Below are 23,579 nucleotides of genomic sequence, written 5' to 3' on the forward strand. Positions count from 1 at the left end.
TCACTCTGAGAGTAAAACACAGTCCATCAGTACAGTTTCTGATAGATTTCACTGTGACCATTGTTCTCCTTATACTTTCCAACTTTTCCACCAGATTCATTGGGTTCTTCTTAGGGGAGTTGCGGTAGAAGGCTTCATCTCTAGTGGTTCTACCTTACTGGCCTCTGTGGTGGTGTTTTGCCCTGGTTCTGCAGGTAGAGGTGTGAATGATTGGGTGATGCCTCTATTTCAGACTCCAGTGGTGTCCATGGAAACCTCTCCACTGTCCTTATCCTGAATGAGGCTAGTTTGGAAACTGATTGTCTAGGCTTGGTGCGGGTGAGCCTATCAGGGGTGCTCCAGCTGCTGTGCATCAGTCCAGATGATTATCCATGGGAAGGTGTATGATCGTTGTTGGCTTTCCTTCCAATCCTATTGTTTGTGCAAGGGAGACTAGTCCCTACTGTCATACTAAGCAAATCATGGACTTCCTTCTGCATGAGTTTCAACTGAGCTTGGCTACACCGACACTCAAGGTCCAGTGGGCTGTAATTAAGGCTTATCAGGCTCCTTCTGGAGGGTGTTGCAAGTCCCTATGCTTCTGAAGTGCTTTTTGATTCCCAATTCTCTCAGGAATGTTGTTATTGCTCTCTGGGATCTGTAGTTGGTTTGGGAGATGCAACTTCATTCTCCCTTTGATTCTTTGGCAGACATTCTATTGCAACTCCTATAGCAAAAAGTCTTTTATGTTGGCCTTATATTCTTTGAGATCCTCATGTGTGATGAAGAAAAACAGTGAAAGACAAATGCTGGTGGCAACGTTTGAACTACATCAAACAGTGTGCAATGCTCTAGCCTTGTCATCCTGGTTTTATTCCTATTATCCATCCCCATATCATGCGTGGTTGTGTCTTCTTTTCATTGATTTGCCCAGGAAATGCCTGTGCCACCCTGGGAATTATAGCATGCCCACAGAGAGCAGCTTTGAAGAAAATAGAAAAATAGAAGACATCTGGAAAGAAGCAGGGTATCTGCAATGTCTGTGATGGAGGCAAGAAGCCTCATGCGTTTTATGTATAGAATAAGGATGACAAGACAAGGTGAAATGCAGATTGCCTGCTGTTATTGAAGCATAGCAGTTTTTAACAAAAGAGAAGAATATTTATCCCATTTCTAAAAGCCAAATGATTTAAGTGTGTATTAACTCCAGCTCTAGAACATTTATACTAGGAATTCGAATTCGATAGAGCAATTAATACATAAAGGGCCATATGTATGAAGCCAAATTGCGATCGCAAATGCTGAAATTCGCAGAATTTAAGCGTTTGCGATCGCATTTTGGGCAGTGTGCTATGTAGCACACAAAAACCCACACGCAAAATAAGGAATTGCAAAATTTGCGATTCCTTATTTTGCGAATGCATTTAAGGAATCCGAAATTGCGATTCCTTAAATGCAATGTAGGAAGCACCCAAGTTGTGGGATTTTGGCTTAAGGAATCGCAAATTACCACCAACTTCAGGTTGGTGGTGATTTGCGATTTCTTTGAAAAATGCACTTTTTTGCATTTTTCAAAGTGCCATGTGGCGCACATACATGCCCTTAGCACATGTATGTGCGCCACATGTGCACACATGTTTAATTCAGGGGTGCAAAAGGGTGTCCTATTGACACCCTTGCAACCTTGAAATTGCATTCTCAATTTGCGATTCTCTAACTGAGAATCGCAAATTGAGAATGTCTTTCTATTCATTCCTATGGGCCTTCTAGCCCATAGGAATGAATGGCAAGGTATTCCTTATTTGCGAATCTCAATTTGCGATTCGCAAATAAGGAATAGGTGGGATTCGCAAAATATTTTCCTAATCCTACCTACATTGCATTTTGCGATTCTCTAATTGCGATTCCCTAAAAATCGCAATTTGAGAATCGCAAAACACGTTTTTCCTACATATGGCCCAAAGTCCTTTTATTTAGGATGTCTCCAGCTAGGTGTTTGGAGTTGCAACCCCCTCTGGAACATTTTTGAGTCAGGTTATGGCCAAGTTACATTTAAGACAGGTCAGTTAGAGTGTTTACCCCAATGTGTATATTTGTTGTGCATGCTAGGGCCCAGAGAGTGGATTTATGGGCCGCTGTCTTGACTCGCAGTACATACCAGGCAGGATGACCCCAAGAACCTGATGTGCATAGCAGGCGTATGCATTTTGGAACTGTGTACAGCACACTAGGCCAATCTTCATTCTACTGTTCAGGTCAGGATTCTGCACGCTTTACCCAGTGAGAGGGAGGGGTTTCCGAGTACGCTTTGTTGCCCCATAGCAGCACCAACTTTCATCTCCCCGACCCATGTGTTTAACCGAGAATGTCTGAGCTGCATGCCTTTTAACTGATCTTTGGTGATACTTGGATCAGTACACAAAATAATCCTTCACCTTTAGAAACTTTATCAGGAGACACATTTTCTTGGTAGGAATTGAGTTTCTAAGTCACCAAAGCACCATACCCCAGCTCTCGTTAGCCTCTCCCATGGCATGTCAGTGTCAGCCATCCATACTCCGCATAAGTTATCCCTGTATCCATTGTACTGGGGCCAGGGTGATGATACATTCAGTGTGGCGTAGATGATCCGAATCCCCCTAGAGACATGTACACTTTAGGTTAGAAATAGAATTATGAAAAACTAGTTTTTAACCTCTTCAGTGCCCCGCCCTTTCCCCGCCCTGTGCCGGCCGTTGCATTAGCGGGCGGGGTTCATGACGAGATAGTCTCGTCATGGGCACAGCGCAACCGCGCTCCATGACGAGACTATCTCGTCATGGGCACTGAAGGGGTTAAGGTAATGCTTCATGCCTGCCTTGTCATTCTGAAGCGCTGAAAGTAGTGGAAGTCCCTGGTGCTTGATACATTTGGTGGTTAAAATCACTTGAGTGCTGTGTGCCATCTCTGGACACAGGTTTGAGTTCTCATTAAATAGATTGGAAGATTACTGTGTGTTTTTCAGAGCACTGCATGCAAACAGGCGATACTTTTGTATTCTAAGTAAGACAGCTCTGTGGATTACTTCCATTGTTGCAGAGATCCTTGTGTAATTGTGGGTCACAAGTTACAATCCTTCTGAAATATTTAAAGCACTATGCACCTACTTCAAACAGATGCCTGAAACACTTAACAGTAATATGTGGTATCTGACTAGTATACAGACGCATGTTAAGTACATAATAAAAAACCTTTAATAGTATTATACTGAACTTTGTAAGTAAATAGTAGAAAATCAAACTTAGTTACGTCTTAATTTTTTGCTAAAATACAAAAAAGATGATACCAGGCATGATTGCATATAGTTTAAACCAATGGTAATTGCTGTGAGTAGCATTAGAAGCCATAGGGCCATATTATCAAGAATGGTGATAACATTATCGCCTCTTTAGCCTCAGGAAACTGCCGCTAAAGCAGCGATAAGGGGCTTGATAATATGCCCTTGAGAATTCCAATAGAAGCCCAGGTTCTGGTGTGAAGGACATCAAACCTGGGCTTCTATTGGAATTCTCAAGGGCATATTATCAAGCCCCTTATCGCCGCTTTAGAGGCAGTTTCCTGCAGCTAAAGCAGCGATAATGTCATCGCCATTCTTGATAATATGGCCCATAGTTTCAATCCATTTTTTTGCCTCTTAAGACAAAGGCTCATCTTATGAAAACCATCTCTGACCCTGCTTTTCATGAGGAGAGTGCTTCCAAAACTGTGAGACCAAGTGTGCGTGAAAAATGATGGGCTGGAACGCTACTTAGAGAGCTTATTGTCAGTGGTTACACTATTTCTAAGTGTCTCTTCCATTACCTTTTGCGTTCTTTACATTAGAGGACAAGGATATACCCAGACCTGCGACCCTTGCTCGTTGTGCCACAGAAACCAGGCTATAAGTCACTTATGAGGCCTAACAAGGTCACCCATGCCCTGGGGTTACTTCTCTTCCCTTCTGGAAGGGTCTCACCTATTCTCATAAGCAGCAGGATTTATACTGATTTGGATTAGGCAGGTCTCTTCCTATAGTGGCATAGTAGACACAAAATGATGGGTTGGAATGCTACCCAGAATGGTTTCCAGTGGTTATACTATTTGCAAGCATTCCTATCATTGGTTTATGTGTGTGTGTGTTACATTTATGGTTAACTTTATGGCTATATATTAATTCCGCCAAAACCATCTTTATTGTTCCAAAGAACTCCAAACTAATGACCCTCACCCTTCCAATTATCATCCACTCCCTCTTTCCCAGCCCCTCTCTGACTATTTTCGACGGGAACGCCTTGTCAGAGCTACATCCCTGCTCATCTGTGGGAGCTGGAGAAGTGTGCGAAGCTCGCAGCTCCTTTTACTGTGCAAAGAAGCACATTAAGGACACCGTGAGGTTGTGCGCGCTAAAATAACACAATATCAGTAAGTAATAAATGGCTTATGAGCTCTGTATACTTAAAATGCCCAATGTATCCCCTCATCACTGATTGGCGAGGTTATTAACAAAGCCATATGTATTCTCACGAGTACAATTTGGAATCCTGAAACGAGCGTCCATTTATAAAAGATGTGCTTGCAATAACAGCTTATCAACTCATACAATGAATCGCTGCCGGGAGCGCTTCTTGGTCCTGTACACATATATTTCTATGCTGTGTCCATTAGGCTGTTACCTGTCTCCTGCGGGCACCCGGGAGCAATGGATGGAAATCAGCGCCGCCAGAGGCCGCACTCGACGCTCACACACTGCGGCATGACGGTAAACAGGAACACGTTTGGCGCAACGTTCATTTGTTCTCAGATTTCCCTGAGGTATAATAGGATCACGCTATTTAAGTCTCTCTGCCAATGGGAAATAGCGTTTCAATTCACGTGCACATTTCTTCGTTTTCTTCTGGGTTTACCTTACAATTACTATTTCGGCCTTAAAATGTTCTTTGGAGATTTTCTCAAACATAGGAGTATAGTGAACGGAATGACTAGAGGAGAGTATGGGGCATATTATCAAGACAGGCGATAAAATTATCGCCGCTTTAGCGGCAGAAAACTGCCGCTAAACCAGCGATAATGGGCTTGATAATATGCTCTATGAAATTGAAATTGAAGCCCATGTTAAATGTGAAGTACGTCTAACATGGACTTCAATTGGAATTCCTTAGAGCATATTATCAAGCCCATTATCGCCATTTTAGCGGCAGTTTTCTGCCGCTAAAGCGGCGATAATTTTATCGCCTGGCTTGATAATATGCCCCTATATTAGTTAGCAAGGCTGTTTGATATCTTTCCTTTCTTCAAACAAACTTGTCCTAACTCGAGCCTACAGCCTTGCTGAATTGGTGCAATCCGCATATCGAGGAATGGATGGTATTTGAATTCGGAATCAAATCAACCGTCAAATGTCGTGACAGTACAAAAAGGCACCGAGGCTCGTGTACAATGGAATCTAAACTGGAAAGGACTGTACAACAGATACTATCGTGATGTGAGTGTGAAGAAAAAGTAAACCGGAAACACCAGAACATTAGCTGTCTTTTTTTTTCCTTCTGGTATTTAAAGAAAAACTATTTAGAATTTAGAGGCATATTTACAATAAAATGTCAGAGTGCGGAGCTGCGTAAAATTTAGTAGTGCCGCGCTCCGACATTTTCAAAACGCAGGTATGCGCTGTATTCACAAGAATACGGCGCAGAGCTGTGTTTCCCCTAGTGCTTGTGCAAAAAAATAAAGCTGCCTAGTGCCAGCACAGGTACCTTGCCAACATGTTCCAAAGGTGCCTGCATTGCACGGTTGATTGTTTATGTGCAGGAAGGAACACCTTCCTGCACATAAACAGTCATTCATGACAATATGTACCTTCCATGTGTGCTGCAGAATACACATGGAAAGAGCAAAAAAAGGAGATATCAGTATTCTAATGCCTGGTATTTCATAGCGTTAGTTTTCAGCGCTGCCTCAGTCTTGTAAATCTGGGTCAGCGTCAAAAAGCAACTGATGTTGCGGTGAAATGCCCACAGCAACACCCATTACATGCCCCTTTTCCGCAGAGAACTGCGGCAGAAAGGGGCATACTTACAAGGTGGAGTTAAGCCATGGAAAGTGTCTAAATGCCACCTTCTGAATATAGAAAATGGCGCTGCGCCATCGGAGCGTCAAAAAAAGTGATGCCCTGGGGGTGGTGAGTGCTCGTAAATAGGCCCCTAAGATTTGCATATGTAGTCGATGTGTGTAGAAATTCAGCTGCAGTGCAGATGTTATGACTCCATCCTGTGCATCAGTGATTTAGGACCTGGTTAAGCCTTTGGCAGGCAGGGTACTTTGTTGAAAATGCGATGCAGTACTCTGTCCGCCAAGCCAATGGACCACAGGCCTCATTTGGAGTTGGGTGGACTGCCATATTTCCATCATAGTAGCTGACGTCAGCTCTGTCAATGGAAACCTGCCTTGGACACAGCTTTGCCGTCAGAGGAGGGGCATAGGGCTGTCCGCCCCAATGAATATGGATGTGTTGGAAAGTGGGTTATTGGTAGGGACAAATGTATTTCTGCCACTGGCAATAAGGCCACTAACATATGGTAGGTCTCAACATAGGTCTTAGAAAATTATTCCTATGCTCAATCCTTGGTAACGTGGCTGCAAGCAGACAAGCTTAATTTCAAAGACAGGTATGTAAAGCACTTAAAAACACCAACTCAGTAAATAATTAAGACACAACACAAAACAAAAATCCAACACCAATTTATAAAAATAGGTAATATTTTGATATTTGAAATGACACCAAAACGAAAAAATCCACTGTAGGGAACCAGAGATATGGATTTTTAAAGATTAGTTACTTTCTAGTGCGTAGAAACCAACAGTGCCCCTTTTAGTCATTTAGTTTTCTCTGACAGAGACACAGCTTTGGAAATTGTTCTGGAGAACTTTCTCACCACTGCGTTGTGCCGCCTTCTCCAGCAGTCGGGGTCCAGTTAGAACTCCTTCCTGAAGTTCTGCTTGCGGGTCCCAAAGTATTCAACACATAATCCAAGGTTCTGGAATCTTCAAGAGGGTCCTTGAAAGTGTGAAACTTCAATTCCGCAATCCACTTGACCAAAACCCTTACAAATCCACTGGTACTCCAGGCTGGGAATTCTTTGTGGGGATGTCAAGTGAGCTTTATTAACCTGTAGCTTGCAGGGAGTCCACTTTTTAGTCCTTTTGAAGCAGGTTTGATCCACAGGGCTGTACTTTCCAATGGTGCAAAAAAGGTGCAAACTCATAGTCCTGGCCTTTGGAAATGCACTTCAGCGCAGACAGACCCTTCTGATTCTCTTCAGTTTCAAGCAGCAGATCTGGAGGGCTCTGCCCCTCTCAGATACTTATTCAAAGTTCTCTGGGTCATGCAGGTGGTCACTTCTGACCAATGGGAGCAGGGCAACTCCTCAAAGTTATGACCACATTCCTGTAGAGTGTGGCATTTTTTTGTCCCAGAGTGAATCAAATCTTCCAAATCCATAATGGCTGATTTTCCAGCAAGGAGGTAAAAGGTGGCTAAACACACCCCTAGGACGGCTAATTTACTTAGACTCTCCCCCCTGCATCTGCTCATACCTTCCTTAACCCTACCATCTGTCTGAGGTGGTAAGTTCAGAGCCATAAATGACACTGGTCTCTGCTCTCCTCTTTGAAGACCAGGGTTTACGACTCCTCCCCCTGGCCTGGCATTCCTATGGGACAGCACACTGCCCTCCCAGCAGAGCTGGTCAACCCCAGGGGCTCTTTATCACCTCTACAGGGCAGCCTGGCTAATCCTCTTGACCAATCAGGGCAGACCACTGGAAGGCTGAATTTGGACTTACAAACAAGAAAGTCTTATAACTTCTTGTATGTACACTTTAGGAGAAATTCAACTATATGATATTGTTGGATTTAATAATGCCATTCTGGGAAGTCTTTGATTGGCATTTCTATTCCTCTAAGATCCCTGACAAGAGGGTCTCCTAATTAGGATTAATTCTGCCCATCGGCTATCTTTACTAATATTTTCTTTTTTTCTCTGTTATTTTCCCTCTGCCTCCTGATTGCTCAATATAGGGAACCCATTTTGGGAACTACACCAGATGCCACCCTACTCAACAAAATGGCAGCTTAGCATACACCTATGGAGAAAGGACTCCCCCGGGCATGATTTTAGGCAGAAAGATGAAAAAGGACCAACTATTACCGAGGCTTAGATTGGAAAGAGACATAGGACTTCCCCCATAAAATCCACCATAGAGAAAAGGAAGGTAGGACTAACCAACACGGCGCAAACAGTAATTGAAATAGGACCACATCCTAAGACAACCCACTTTCGAAAGTGCAATAGTACTACCGCCCAGGAGCAACCTTTTACAGCAAAAGGGGCGGCCATCTTGGACTACCTTTCAAGATCAGCCACCGGCAGCAAAAGGGGCGGCCATCTTGGACTAACTTTCATGATCAGCCACTGGCAGCGAACGTCGTGGCCATATCGGACTTAACTCCTTCCCATGGGATATTACCACCAGATCTCAAGAGTTTCAAAGCCTGATGAAAGGATACCTCTACACAGTCTTGAGCCCACTTGACATTATGCTGCGCATCTCATGGGGAAAGATGGCCGTTTAGCAGGCTGTCTTTATCCTTGTTCTCCAACGCTCTGGGCCAGCTTAGACAGCGGGCAAGTTTTACCGGTGAGTCCTTCTCCCCCTCAAAGACACCCCAGTCTAATGCATTCCATCCAGCCTCCCGATCCTTGCCCGCTCCCTGTCCTCTGGACGTACGGCTAAGCTGCGGATCTCCAGTGCAGGCCCAGGAGCGCTTTTCCCCAGCCTGAGCTGAACAACGGCTGGAACCATACCTGCAACCTCTCTCAGCTCCCTCCTAACCTTAAGCGGCCTGTTCTTGTCAGCATGGCAGGTCCTTCAGTGAGCTCTACGGGCGATAACTCCTACACCGTGGTCTATCCTCCCAATCTTTCCAAAACCGCTGCAAAATCCTTCAAACGCTCCATCCTGAAAAGCCACCCCGAGACTCTGATCTCTGACCTACAATTCAGCGCAAACAAGGGCATAGTCACGAATGACCTCATCTTTTACACCAGAAAAACCTCCCTATGGCGCAAAGCCTTCTCGAACCGCCTGAATGTACATAAAGCCAGGAAAATTCCTCACGGCACTAATCTCACAATCGCTCCTTCCCCAAACCTGCGTTCTGACCTCACTATCACGTTATACAAAAACTGCATCGTCCTGATCCAAGCTCCACCCAAAGACCTCAACATATTCGCAGACCTCTTCTCACTCCTCAAAAAACATACACACAACCCTCTTCATCCACGCTCCCCCTGCATCAACCATCGACCCATCCGCCTAGGGTGCCTTGCCAGTCTCAAACCACCCCTCCAAGGGCTCTCGACACAGGCCAAACTAGCCCCACTACCATTCTACCAGCGCATGCCCACAAAATCGTGCCCTACCCTTTGACCCCCTGCCCGCAAACTATTCCCTCCTATACATCTACTGTGACTCCTCCTAGGGCTCCTGACGCCAGTTGACCTAGCCCCTCCACCACGCTAACACCACATTCCAATAGAAACGTCCTCAAATCTCTGACCCCCTGTCAGCAAACTCCTCCCTCCCCTTCGACTATCAGAACTCCCCCATTGGTTCACAACATTGATCGACCTAGCCCCACTACCCTACTACCAGCGCATGCCTTCAGAACAGTCACCCCGACTCCCCACTATCCGGCCTACTAATTAACTGCTGGTCAGCAGTAAAGCATGCCGCTGATGTCGCTGATCTCATCTTGAGCCAAAAATCCGACTTAGCGATCCTAACCGAATCTTGGCATCATGAATCCTCAGTACCCTGCCTAGACCTCTTAGTCCCTCCCAATTATAACATTGTTAGACTAGACAGGCAGTCTACCAAAAAAAGGGGAGGCATTGCCTGCATCCACCGCTCCAAGCTCCACGTTACCGAACTGCTGGCAGATCCCACAGACTCCTGCGAATACCTGGCTCTGTCCGTTTACAGCAACACCACCCTGTGGATTTGGGTGTCTTTTGGGGGACCACCCAAAGGTGCAGGGTCACCCCATAGTCCACGGGTCCGGAATACAAACTGAGACCAACACTGTAGCACGGAGAGAAAGGATATTTATTACAATGTCATGAGAGAGAAAGCATCAACAACAGACACCCATAGCTGTCTGAGGAGGCAGACTGCTGAGTGCTTTGGTTCTGCACCTTATATACCCTTCATCCCCACCCTGAGCATGCTAGGTGAACAATAACAAACACCAATAGTTTACAGACAAGCAATGGTCAGTTCTGATACAATCAGCAGGTGTTGGCTGTTTGTCCCCTGCAGGGCATAGGTGAAAAAGGCATGATTATATGTCAAACAAAGGTTAATCTGATAAGTCCACAGATGGTAGCTGTGAGGCCCCTGCAGGGTGTAGGCGAAAAGCATGTTTATGCGACAAGTAAAGTTCGATCGGATAAGTCCGCAGATGGTAGTTGTTGGACCCCTGCAGGGCACAGGCGAGAAGAATGATTACACAGCAAACAGAGGTAAATCTGAGAGGCCTGCAGATGGTAGCTGTTGGACTCCTGCAGGGCATAGTGTGCAGGGTGAGGACGATAAAAGTACCGTCTGAAAGGACGTATCAGACATGTTAAAGATACAATTTACCATTTCTATTAAATGGAAGGGGCAGTTGGTATTAATAAGTGCCTGTATCTCAGCTGAAGACCTTGCGATCTCGAGTTTAAAAGTCTCTCGAGCGGATGTTAAGGGCACAGACTTCTGTAAAAGCATGGCTTTCATTCTGCCTATAGTATCAACCTGTATTAAAGTAAAATTCAGTGAAGGCCATAACAGTGCCTCCATGACTGTTTGTGTCGGTGGAAACAATACTTGCATACAACAAGTAAACCTGCAGCTCACGTTTACCAGATATGTGATTCCCGTGAGCATTCCACAGCAGCCTTGATCGCTCAGCATCAAGTAACTCCCATTCGAAAGTATTCCAAACGCTGGAGTAATCACTGCAGCTGGGGAATCCCTCAGATGACAGGACAGGTTTGCCACAGAACTATTACAAGCCCCGTGCAGTAGAATGCCCTGACATATGAGCGATGCGCTTAAAGGGCTCTCACAGTTTGTACCACTGAGAAGCACTTCTCGATCCCCGCTCCGGCATCGAAATCTGTATGGTAATTCCCAAGATTCCTTAATGTTTTTATTTAATACAGTTTTATATAGCGCAAACTTGAACTGAATCGGGTAGTAGAACGCTTTACATAGCACCAGTTGTGTTACATTAGGACACATTCAATGTATTCAATTTATGACTTCCTTACCTAATTTTTCATATTTGCCTGCCTGCTTTTGTTCAAGGCAATATTGAAACTAAAAAGTAGTGACCGGTAGAGTTATGTGGCCATGGATTAGCCATTCTGTGACCGGCGATTCCGTCACTGTGAACGGAAATCTATCCAGTTTTTCAATACACACCATTGTATATTTTGCTCCCCTCTGTGCCATTTCTATCTGTTTATCTATTAGATTGTATTCAGAAAACAGAGACGTACTGTTTATAAAACTCAATGGCATTTAGCCTGCACCAAAGATTGCAGCGTCCATCTTAACAACATAATAGAACGTAATTGAGATTGCCCGTGTTGTAATATGGCCAAATCTCGTTCCAGTATGTCTATCACAGAAGATACAATGTTGCCTAAGGAATATATCCTGGAGGTCAATGCAGTTAATCCATTTTAATACGGTCTATTTTCCATATCCTTTCTGCGGCCTCTTGTGATATTTTCCAAGTTTCATTGTAGGCAGCGTAAATGCCATCATATATGAAACGTTTCTGATGTGATTTCCTGGGACCTAGTAAAAAATCCCTAAGATCTATGTCCGGTGTGAGTAAGGTTAAGTGTTGTTTCACTTCTGTGAGTGTTGAGGTTTCTAGCCAATTAAGGCACAACTTCCAAACACTGTAGGATGTCACTACCCCTGGATGTTGTCTCTGTACATAGCGTGGATCCTGCCTATGGATACTAAACCCTTTGTTTCTACCCATGAATCTTTCCTGACAGTCATTGGTGTCTGTGGGCCAAATCAACCATTTCCACCAATCAGAATCTGATCTGTTGTATTGTATGATGTCATATAATGTAACCCCTGTATGTGATGTTTCATTACCCTCGCGGTATGATGGTGTCTGCAGCCGAGGTGTGTTCAAGTCTTTGTTCTTGACTAGTCCAAGATAAGGCATCTGTTGCACTGTCTCATTGAAAAACATGATTTGTTGAGGGATAAGGCATGTTCTAAATAAAGCTTCTATCCCCTGCACTTGCTATTCTCTAGTACCCCAGACTGAATTCAGGTCTATTGTGTCTTTCCATAAGTCATAACCCTGTTCAGATAACTGGGCAATAAAGGATGCAGAGTAAATCTGTTTGGTGTTTGTTAACATGTTTTTCTGTGCTGATGTTGGTGCAACCTTATAATAAAATGAGGCTGGGTCAGACATAATAAACCCTGAAAAATATGGAAACTTTTGTACAAATGTTTTTGAACTGCCTTTTGGCGGTGTTGGACAATGATCCCACAGGTGGTATGTGAACATATTTCTAGGATTTGCAGATCTATGCAGAAAAGGATGATGACCATAATTTTGATAACAATACATTGATTCATAATCTCTCAGATGTTTCACTATTAGAAAATGCAGCAGGTTTTTCTATATCAGACAACATGTTTTTTACAGTTTCAAAGTCCCGATCATCGGAAAATGTACTAAAGGTGATGATATCCCTCAATGATATTTTGAATGAATGTGGAATTTTTAAAATTTCTGTCGGGCCAAATATATTGAAATCAACCTTGTCCCAAACTATACCATCTGGTACAGAAACTGCTGTAATGTTCACTGATGACAAGTCTCTTTGTTCTCGATGAGGTGATTGATGTGGCTTCAAAATTATATTCACCTTTTGGGCTGTAGAGTTTTTCTGAATGTATTGTCCACTAATAAGCATGTTAAAAACTATTGCAAAGCCGAACCAGAAAAGAAAGAAACGCATCCCAGTGATTATCAGTAGTTCTACCCATGGTGATATCAGGTAAGTCTTTCTAAGAAAGTTCAAAAAGTCTTTAACATGCTGCTTGCATGATTTTCGGGCTGGCATCATTTCTGGTTCACTTGGATCCAAGATAAAAAACGCATCAAGGTTTATGAAGTAGCCAGATTCAGTTCGATCAATCGTTGGAATTGCATCGGGATTTGTCGAAATCGTACTTTGCTCTCGTTGAGGCATGTTCACATAAACATCAGTATTTGGTCTTATAGCCAATTGTATGTTATTTTGAGTTTCATTTTGAAGTTGAACTTCGGGTTCAAGGGGAACGAGTTCCATAGCATTGTTTCATAGTCCTTCATTCCATACAGGAGGCTCTTCAAATGTGATGAGTCTTTCCGTTTGAACTTCTTGAATTGTAGAGAGAGGAGACGTCGGCTACTTTGGAGTCCACGTGGCCTACTGCTTAGTTTCAGCCACATAGTGTGGTTTGATTAGGTCAATTGAGACAAATCTTTTCTCCTTTTTTCCGGCAAGAGACAGTAGATGTACTATTCTTGTTCATTCAATTGTGTGGACTGGTACAGGTTTTCTGTAGGATGGTCCAAATTCTTTCTTGTCCGCCAACTTTTGGGATCCAGACAGGTCTTGCCGTGACTGATTTGACGTCCCCAGTGGCGGTCTGTTTCAGGTAGATGTTACTTTTTTGTCGTGGATTCATTCAGATCCTGTAAAACAGCCAAATGATCATCCATATCAAATGGTTTTTCATCCACCACTGCGCCTTCACAATCAAGATCAGGCACCCACATTCTTTTCCCAAAGAGGACCTCATAAGGAGTGACACCCCCTAGAGAATGTCTTGGCATATTGTTAAGGGCCCTCTGGACTCCATAAAGATGTTTTACCCAGCTTTCACCCGTGCCTAATACTCTAGCTGTTAAGGATTGCTTTAAGTCCCTGTTTTTTCTTTCCACTACTGAATTTCCCTCGGGATGGTACGGAGATGAGTACCGCAATGCTAAACCCAGACTATCCATGGCTTCCTTGTAAGCCCTAGAGCTAAACGCAGGGCCCTGGTCAGAATGTAATGTGCCAATTGCGTATGTCCCTATGAAGACTCTCAAATCTTTTATAACAGTTTGAGCGTCAGCCGAGCGCTGGGGCCACACCCATAGGGACCCAAGCAGGAATCCATTGCAACCATGATGTATCTTTTAGCCCCATCTCTTTTTAAGAAGCCGCAGCAGTCTAGGTAGACACACGCTAGTGGCTTTGCAGATATTAACAATAGTGTCCGCGCAGGACGTGTTACGGTGGAACCCTTCTTCTGCTGGCAGATGTCGCATTTTAAGACAGTCTTTAGTCTGCTTTGTTAATCCAGTCCACCAGTAGCGTTGTTTCAATAATGAAACAGTCACAATAACTCCTGCATGTGCAGAACCTATCTCTTCATGTGCTGCTAGTATTAAACCTAAAGTACGATCCATGTTTGGAATTACTCTATCCCCCATTCCAGGAATCTGAGGAAATGGAATGTTATTGACATCTAACTTGTAAGAGTACTTGAGTGGAAATAATTTTGGTACTGTACCGTTGTGCTTGCTTAGAACGAGTGATTGCATCTATGGAAGCTATACGTATAGCCCCCTTTGCAGCTTCATCAGCCAATGAATTCCCTTCAACGTGAACGCCATCACACTGAAGACTCAGTGTGTATATCAGTGAGTCCTTGGTAGTTCCGATTTAAACTTCACTACCTGTTCCCATAGCATTTTATGTTTAATTGTGCCACCTTTTGCATCTTTGAACCCATTTTGAACCCAGTATTGCAAGTATTCATTATAAGACTGTACACAGTAAAATGAATCATACATAATTAGTGGTGGGAATTCTCGATCTGTGTTTCGAAGTGCCAGTAGCAGGGCTTTAAACTCTGCCAACTGTGCAGTGAATTCTCCTAGAGATTGTATATTGGTGCAACTTGGATGGAACTTTCCATCCTGCATGCGACCTTTAATGACAGCACATGCTGCGCTGTATTGTTGCTTACTCCGTATGGCCGGTTGAGCAGATCTGTCAGTGTAAATAATATATTCATACTGATCCAGAGGCATTATTTCATTTGGAAGAGGATATTCTTATTCGTATTGCAGGAATGCTTGTGTCTTTAAATTTTCGTCGTACCTATATTCTACATCTGTTGCAGTGAGAGAATTAGCCATTGTATCCATCTTGGATGTAAGGCTTTAGCGTTTTAAACACTTGCCTTTGTCGCAGCCTCTAAGGCTGGGACTGGAGTCACTACTATTATTCGTTTCCCCTGAGCCAGTGTTCTTTCTCTCACTTCAGCAGTCTGTACCGCTGTAAGAATCTTTTCTGTGGATGCAAAGCGCATCTCAGCATTTGTGTATAAATGTGACTTGTATGAAATGGGTACTGTTTCACCTTCATTGTATGTCAGATAGGTGTACCCTGATTGACCCGCAATTATACGGATCAACAGGTTGCGTACGTTTACGCGTGCCTTTAAGTGTTTGAAAGCTATCATGTCAGCTTGTAAGGAACTAAGTGTACCTGTGTGTTCCTGTGTCCAGTTTCTCGCTGAGAAATCAGGTTTTATTAAGTCGTAGAAAGATTTGACTCTTTCTGCGGAATCCAAAATGTATGTTGTACCAAAATTTAGGAATCCAAGTATTGATTATATAATTTGTTAATAATCTTGAAGTTTGGGCAGAGCACATTTTTCTAAAAAGTTTGCTGCCAGGCTTTTTCCTTTACTTGAACGTGGCTTTTGCTTTGGTTTTTCTTCTTTTTTGGAAGTGTAATCTTGAGCGTGCTGCTTGTCTCTGGACTTTGTATGCTCTTCTTGTCTTTCTGACCGTCCTCCCCTCTAGGAGTTTTTCAATGAACACTGAAAGGAACGAGAGGAACATGTATCAGTATCCTGATACCTGTCAGGTTTCCTAATATTATCCCTATTCCTAAGGTTATACCTCTTTTCGGAGGGCTTCTGTGGAGGAGATCTACCTGGGGATTTGGACCGGTTCTTTTGAATTTTTTGTTGCTTTTTATTATCCCACTTCTTTTTAGAAGAAGCAAGTGTCTGCTTTGAAATGTCCTTTTCAGGACTGCCCATCAGTTGTGGTTTAAAAGCTTTCCCACACAAACAATCTCTCCCTAATTTTGCACATGCAGTTTCAATTATTTTTGGTAGTTCGTGTTGTTGATCTATAGGACTGAACTCCCTTAGGCGTTGGTGGATTGCCACCGAAGCCGCTTCCCCTTTAATATTAGCAAGTATTATGGCTGATACCTGGTCATAGTTACCTAGTAACTTCAGCCCTAAGTTCAGAGCAGGTTCTGCTCCATACTCGTTTTGTATTTGTCTTAATATGTCTGGTACCACTGCTAATAAAGGAATACCATGAGTTCTGGTATAAATTGCAGCAAAGACTACCCCAAGTGGTACAATCTTCTACTTGTGGTGTTATCCCAATGGGCAAGCAGATTGTTAGCATTCTGTGTTTTTCATATGGGGTAGTATTTGGGAATACTGCGTCGAGCTGAGTTATTTTCTGAGCTACCCAGAATGGCATTTGTTCATGTTTTGTGGGCATTTTGCCCAATACCGTGTGTAACGTTTGTGGTGTGATTTTATTTGCTGTACCCTGTGATTGAGTTCCATTTGTTGCAATTGTTGTTGGCTGGACTGTGAAAGTCCTCATGACGAATTGCATCAAGTTTCTATAGATTTTAATTAAATCTTTGTGTTGTATGAGTAAGTCTGCCTGTGGCATTATGTCAATGTCAGGATCTGGTGTGTAGGCTGCTAATATCGGCTACGTAGTCCCTTCTCCTCCAAGCAGGCCTAATCTTACTCTTCTTCTATTGTGGGGTAGGGCACCTTTAAACTAGTATAAATGTTCCTGGTACGTGAGTTGAATCTCTATGTCCTTGAACTGGTCATATTCCAATGGTGCATCTCCCTCTGTGTAAGAGTGAAATGTATGCGTTCTCACATCTGTTGCTGGGAATGTAACCCACAAATAAAATACCTCTGTTTTGTTTGATTCGTGTGCCTCAATCACAAAAGCTACTAAGCCACCCCTGGCTGATAAACCATTTTCTAACAGTTTCAGGGTGATTGTATGCCTGAATGTTGGTGCAATTTGTATTGCATCTGTATCTTCTTATCCTGTTGAGAGGTGCAGATCCACTACTGGGTAATCTCTGCCCTCAGTCATTTTTGTAGAGAAGAAGTTTGTTCAAGGGAACTAAGATAAGGTTTTAATACACAATTTTAGGAGCACAGTGTCCTTCAAGCTTAAATAACCAACAGCTAATAAATAGGATTTTTTGCCTACTCAGCTGTGGCGGAGTTTGTGTCCACCCAGTCAAGACATCTCTGGTGTTTTGTGAGTAGGTGTCTCTGAGAATAGCACGACTGAACTACTCAGATTCCACTGTTAAATAAGTACCCAAACAATGTTGGCGGCGCCATGTTGTGTAGTTCCTATATTACCTATACAGGATCTGCGCCTTTCAGATAACATGAACTGGGGGTTTGGTGGCAGACTGGTTCCGAGAACCCCCACTGGATACGTTAGCCTGTTTGCGTTAGGAGGCTCACAGTGCCACTAGAATCTCCTCTTATCGGGTAGAGAATAGTTTCTGGCACCTCAGAACATGACAACCCTGATCCCTCGGGATCGTGGAAACAATATACTACTTTCGCTCAGTCACTCAAGCTCACTTAGTTTGTCTCAGAGATACACAGAATAAACAGTCTGGGCGTTTCAATACGTATTTATTTAACAGTTGTTATATAGAGTAGAATATATGAGCTGCAACAACCATTAGACAGTAGCAGAGATCTATTGTTAGCAATACTACGAAAGTAAAAAGATGGTACAGTTCTACCATTTTGCAGCAATCATGAATATATACAAGTACATAAAACACATGATAAGAAAGTGCGTACTTCAGCGATGTCTCCCTAACTAGACGTACCTTAATGTACCTAGCATTTGTGTAGCTGTTATGTCAAGAATCCCTCTAAGGTCTAATCCACCACATTGCCTGAGAATTAGAGAATGCTGGACCACGTTTTGGTCTCCAGTTGGACACCCCGCGAGGTATGTTAGACCACTGCTAGCTGAAGCGTCTGCATGCCGGAACCTCATCGTCTCTGGTCAGTGTGTCAGCAAGGAAGTCACGGTCCCCTCTCCCTCTCTAAGCAAGACATGATGTATATATGCCCACAGGTCTCCCCAGGGGTCCTCCCTTGCTGTGTTACTGTGTCCGCCGAAAGGATGAAGTCGGACCTGAACGTTAACATAGATATTATGCAGGAGATGTTCATCCTGCTGTGAGTCCTGCTGTGCTTCGAAGAAGCAAGAAAAACATGCATTCTGAATGCAGTATCGTATCTAGGTAAAAGGTCAGTGCCTAAGAACCGTTATGTATGTAATGTAGGGAGGAATATAGGTGAAAGGTTGTGATGTTTACCTGTACCTATATAAGGTACAATACATGAATTTCCATGAGTGCTGTAAATATTTGTAGACACCAAATGTTGTTTTTGGTTCCTAGGACTTTCGTTTAGGCAAGGCACTGGTTATATGATAGGAAACATGGTCTGTTTGAAATGCGACAAGGCCTTCTTTCGTTAATGGGGGAGCATCCCCTTCCAAACATGGGGCCCAACTCCATCAAATGCATCATCAATAAAAGTCTTTGTTCTTCTCTAGGGGGCAGATTTGGAGAATTTACACCCCAAAATCCCATGGGAAGTGTGGAAACTAGCAAATACCAGAGATGATTATGTGCAAATAAATGTAGAGGGGATATGGCCCATCTCGGCATGAGACCTTACACTAGCATAAAGTCTCAATCACCCTATAAGGCAGCTTGGTGGACTTACTTACAATCTGACTCTCAGAGAGGGAACAGGGTCCACATGATACAGGGTTGTTTAACCAAAAAGAAACATATATTGTGGGAAGCAGGCTTCCTGACATGGGTCTGCACTCGCCATTTCCCCTCAAGGCTATCTACACAGTAGGGGTTAGACAGCCCCACTAAAAAACATATTTTATGCAGCTCAAAACTAAATGGAGTCAGATGGCCAGTCCCTACAGACATGGGACTGCATCTTTCCCCTATCTCCAGCGGCATTACGCCATTTCTAGCATCCTGCGAGGCACATTGGGGGTTCATCCCCAATCTGCCCACTAAATTGTACATCCAGGTAATACAATACCATTTACCAAAGTTATGCAGTGAGGTAGGGAGAGCCTGTATGTGGGTCTGGCCACATTCAATTTCCTTAGCTTACCACTAAAAAGTGAATGGAGTTTTGACTGTCCACCCTTGGCGTCTACCTATCTCCCCTTGAGTCCTCCCTGCTCCCACAACCTCTGGTTGACTCTGGAGAAGCTGGATGTCGCTGTTAAGCAAAGTTTCAGTAATCTAAGCCCGCACCGAAATACAGTACTGTAGATGTGGGGGAAGAGGAGAATGCACTTACTGCATTGGAGTGCATGGGTGTGCCATTAAGGGCCATATTTATCGAAGTTTTGCATCAGCCATACACCATGTAAGGTAATGCAAGGGTATCACATAACCTAGATGAGATTTACCAAGACATGCAAGGCCACCTTGCATGGCCCTTCAGTGCTCGGTAAATCTGGAATAACGCAAGGCAGCGCAAGTCGCATGGTTGCATTGCTCTGCCCCAGAGAGGTATTACATGGGTAAGGACATGGGTGTTCCCATGCATTCACCCATGTATATTGGCGCATTCCCAGATTTAACATGAGTGGTAGACCTGGGACTGCTTTAAAATGCTACGCCGACCCCAGGGAGGAGTAACAAGGAGAACTATCTTTGTTTTTCCACTGTCTATGTGTGCTGCATTCTGCAGCACACATGGAAACAGGGAAAAGCCTCAAAGAATTCCCCCTTGCTACACAGAAATAATCCTGCCTGCAATGCAGACAACCTTGCACATAGTGAGGAGAGGACAGAAATGTGCCATATAATGTTAAATATGGCACATTTCTGCCCTTTCCTTGTCACACAACGCTGCACAGAAAGATGCCTTGTTGCACTACGTTGCGTGACATTTTGATAATATGCCCCTGAGCTTCTATGTATGCTGAGATTAATTGAGTGTGTGCAACGAGTAGGACGTGTCTGTGAATAGACATTTGTCCATGAAATTGCAAGGTTTTTTGTGAGCATCTGTGCATGTGTATGTATGTCTTTTTTATTACTCTTTGTATATTGTGGCTCCAATCCCCTGCATCAAACAGCCACCTCACCCTCACACTTCCAGTCATCTCCCTTGGAACCATGGAATAAGGTGATCCTTCCTTCCTTTGTGTGGCATTTTATTATCATCAATTTGTTTTTTCCCTGCCATATTGTGACCTCCTATAATTTCTGATGGACATCCAAGTATACCATGGGTGTCCCAATAAAGACATTTGGCTTACATTTGCAAATTGTGGGTATTTCTGCTATATGATTATGATTATGGGGCATAAGAGTAGGATTCTGACATGCACGGCAGTTGCCTATATGAGTAGTTGAAATTACAATTTGGGTGGTAAAATCCTAAATATACCGAACATATGAGGTCTTACCCTCCACCTTCATCTAACCTATATCTACGTTTGCACTCTCACCTCAATGAAGGTTCGCAGTTTACTTCTAAATGTTGGTCTGTTTTAATGAACCTTCTTGGAGTCAACTTACATAAATACGGCAGTTATCATCCACAGTCTGATGGTCAGAGAGTAAGAGTTAAACAGGCAATAGAACAATATCTCAAATGCTTTGCAATATAGTACCACGATGATAGGTGTAGATGTATTCCATTTGCCGAATATATGTACAATATTTCACTACACAATTATTTGAAATCATTACTATTTTATTACTGTGATATATTTCACACTCGGGTGCTTCCCACTCATGACCTATTGAGTTTAGTACTCTATGCCAAAGCACTTGTTTATTCAATTCATGAAGTTCAAAACAGCATTGTACAACAATTAAATACAGCCATAAGAATGTAAAATTATAATGCCGACTGTCATTGTCGACCTGTTCCAATCTTTAAAATGGGGGATCCAGTTGGGTTATCAATCTGTCATCTACCTCTTTCATAATACTATGGAAGTTCAAACCAAGATTTATTGGTCCCTATCCAAAGAGTCAGATATTCAAACCAGTTACAGTGCACCTTTCTCTATTCAGTCATTGGAGCATGCATGCTTTTTTCCACATCTCTCTACTAAAACCGCCTCTTTTCCTTGCTCTTCGATCTACTATGTCACCTTTGACAATAATTTACAGTGAAGTGGTTAACAGTGAAGAACATGAATATAAAGTATGTTCAAACCTCAATTCCCATCATGTTTATTAACAGCTACCTACAGTTTCTTATAAACTGGAAGGGGTATGAACCTCTTGATAGATCATCAGAGCTTACATTGTTAAGCCTCCTTGCCTGGTGAAGGTCTTCCATCATAGACTTACCAATTTCCCACCAAACATCACAGAATAACAGAACAGAATAGCAATATGTCATCAATGGCTGCCCAGGAGGTTAAGCTTAGAGAATCATGCATACAAGTATGTCCATCTGTCCAGTTCTCTTCCCCCAGGCAAGGAGGCAGAGGGCAGCAGGTCAGCACAGCAGGGCAGCAGTCCTTCAGAGCAGAAATCCGGCAGAGTGGCAGTCCTTTCAGGAGCACAGCAGGCCTTCTCCCTGACAGAGTATCCACAGGCCAAGAAGTGTACTGAAGAGTTCAAAAACCATAAACATCAAGGCCACAACAGCGGACTATAAAAGCTGCACCTCACTTCTTGTTTCCTCGAAAGAATCCATGCTCAACAATTGCTGTGCCTGCCGTTGTTTAGTACAGCTGCTCAGCAGAATAATAATTATACTTGAAGTGGAATGGTGCTCCAGAAAAGTCCTTATCCAGATGATTGATCAAAACAGTTTATGATTAGTATTCCTTTTTATTTTATTTTTACTCTTCTTTCATGTTCAACATTAACTCCTTATATGAAATCCACATACATGAAACCTCCAGCCAACACGTTTCATTCGAACTATCACACTTGAACTTTGTCAGGGCTGTAAACAACATATAAAATATAAATATACAAACAAATCATACGGAAACCAAAAATAAACGTACCAGTTCTTTACACGCACTGAGGCAAAAATACTCACATAACTGGCACAATTAAAAAGATCATAATGTAATACTATGTAAGTGGCACAAACAACACAAGACATAGATTGTACAAACAACAATAATAGATCACTGAAAATGACACACATAGTTACAGTGAATGGTCACCATCCCCCATATATATAAACACAAACATTCTATATAACAGAAACCTATTTGAATCACATAGGAAAATAAAAGTAGGAATAGGACACCATCTTAACTCCATATCTATCCCAGCTATTAAAGGGTGTTTGTTATACCCTGTAATATTTCATATCATACTTCCCCATAACACATAGTTGATGTCATATGAAGACACGTTACCATTATTAGGAATAAGGACTTATCTTCTGCATATCGAATAAGGAATTCTACCATTTGAATAGAATGTAGATTGGCTACAGGGATAATACTCCTCCTCCTTGTATTGGGACATTTATAGCCATTGTGTTAATTGAATCCATTTGTATGGCAGCAGGTTATATTTACACATCAGTGGCACCTACATTTTTTTAAATTATGGTCATGAAAATATCAAGAAAGGGAAGGTAATAAGATTTGTATTATATGCGGGGGTCTATGAATTGTGTACTTCAATACCCAAAGATTTCATGTGGTCATCAATGGAGATAAGCTCGCAAATCCATAACAAAATATTAAAATTCCACCACTAAAAACATAAATGGTATATTATCCAAAACTAGTATGGACCACTCAAGAGGCCTTTAATCAATATGCATGAAAGCAAACAGTGGCACTATATTAAAAGTGCATTATCCAACTTGAGTTCAGGGACTGATGCATAGGGTGTACAATTGCACTATAATAAGGAGACATTGTCAATCTTAAATCAAGGGACTGATGGTCAGTGCATTACTGGGGCATAAATAGTTACATGAATCATTAGAATGTGTCCGTATGAAACCGATGACTCTGTCAGTTAGAATATGAAAGCAAAAGCCCAACTTTATTAGAAGGGTATGCACCAAAATGGGTAACAGGCTCAAACAGATAAACCCCTTTCCTCAAACTCCTATATCCAAGTGAACACCTTTGTGAATGATCCCGGATACTAGTTCGAGAGTGAAATAGCAAGAAAGAGTCACATTATTCTCGTAAGAGTTAACCATGGACATGAGTAGAGGCAACGGAAAGTGGATATCGATGAATTATTTAACATTATCATAATAAGGGTATAGACATTAATAGTTTGTACGTTAATA

The sequence above is a fragment of the Triturus cristatus genome, chromosome 2_2 (assembly GCF_964204655.1).
Source record: "Triturus cristatus chromosome 2_2, aTriCri1.1, whole genome shotgun sequence".
Lineage (NCBI taxonomy): Eukaryota > Metazoa > Chordata > Amphibia > Caudata > Salamandridae > Triturus > Triturus cristatus.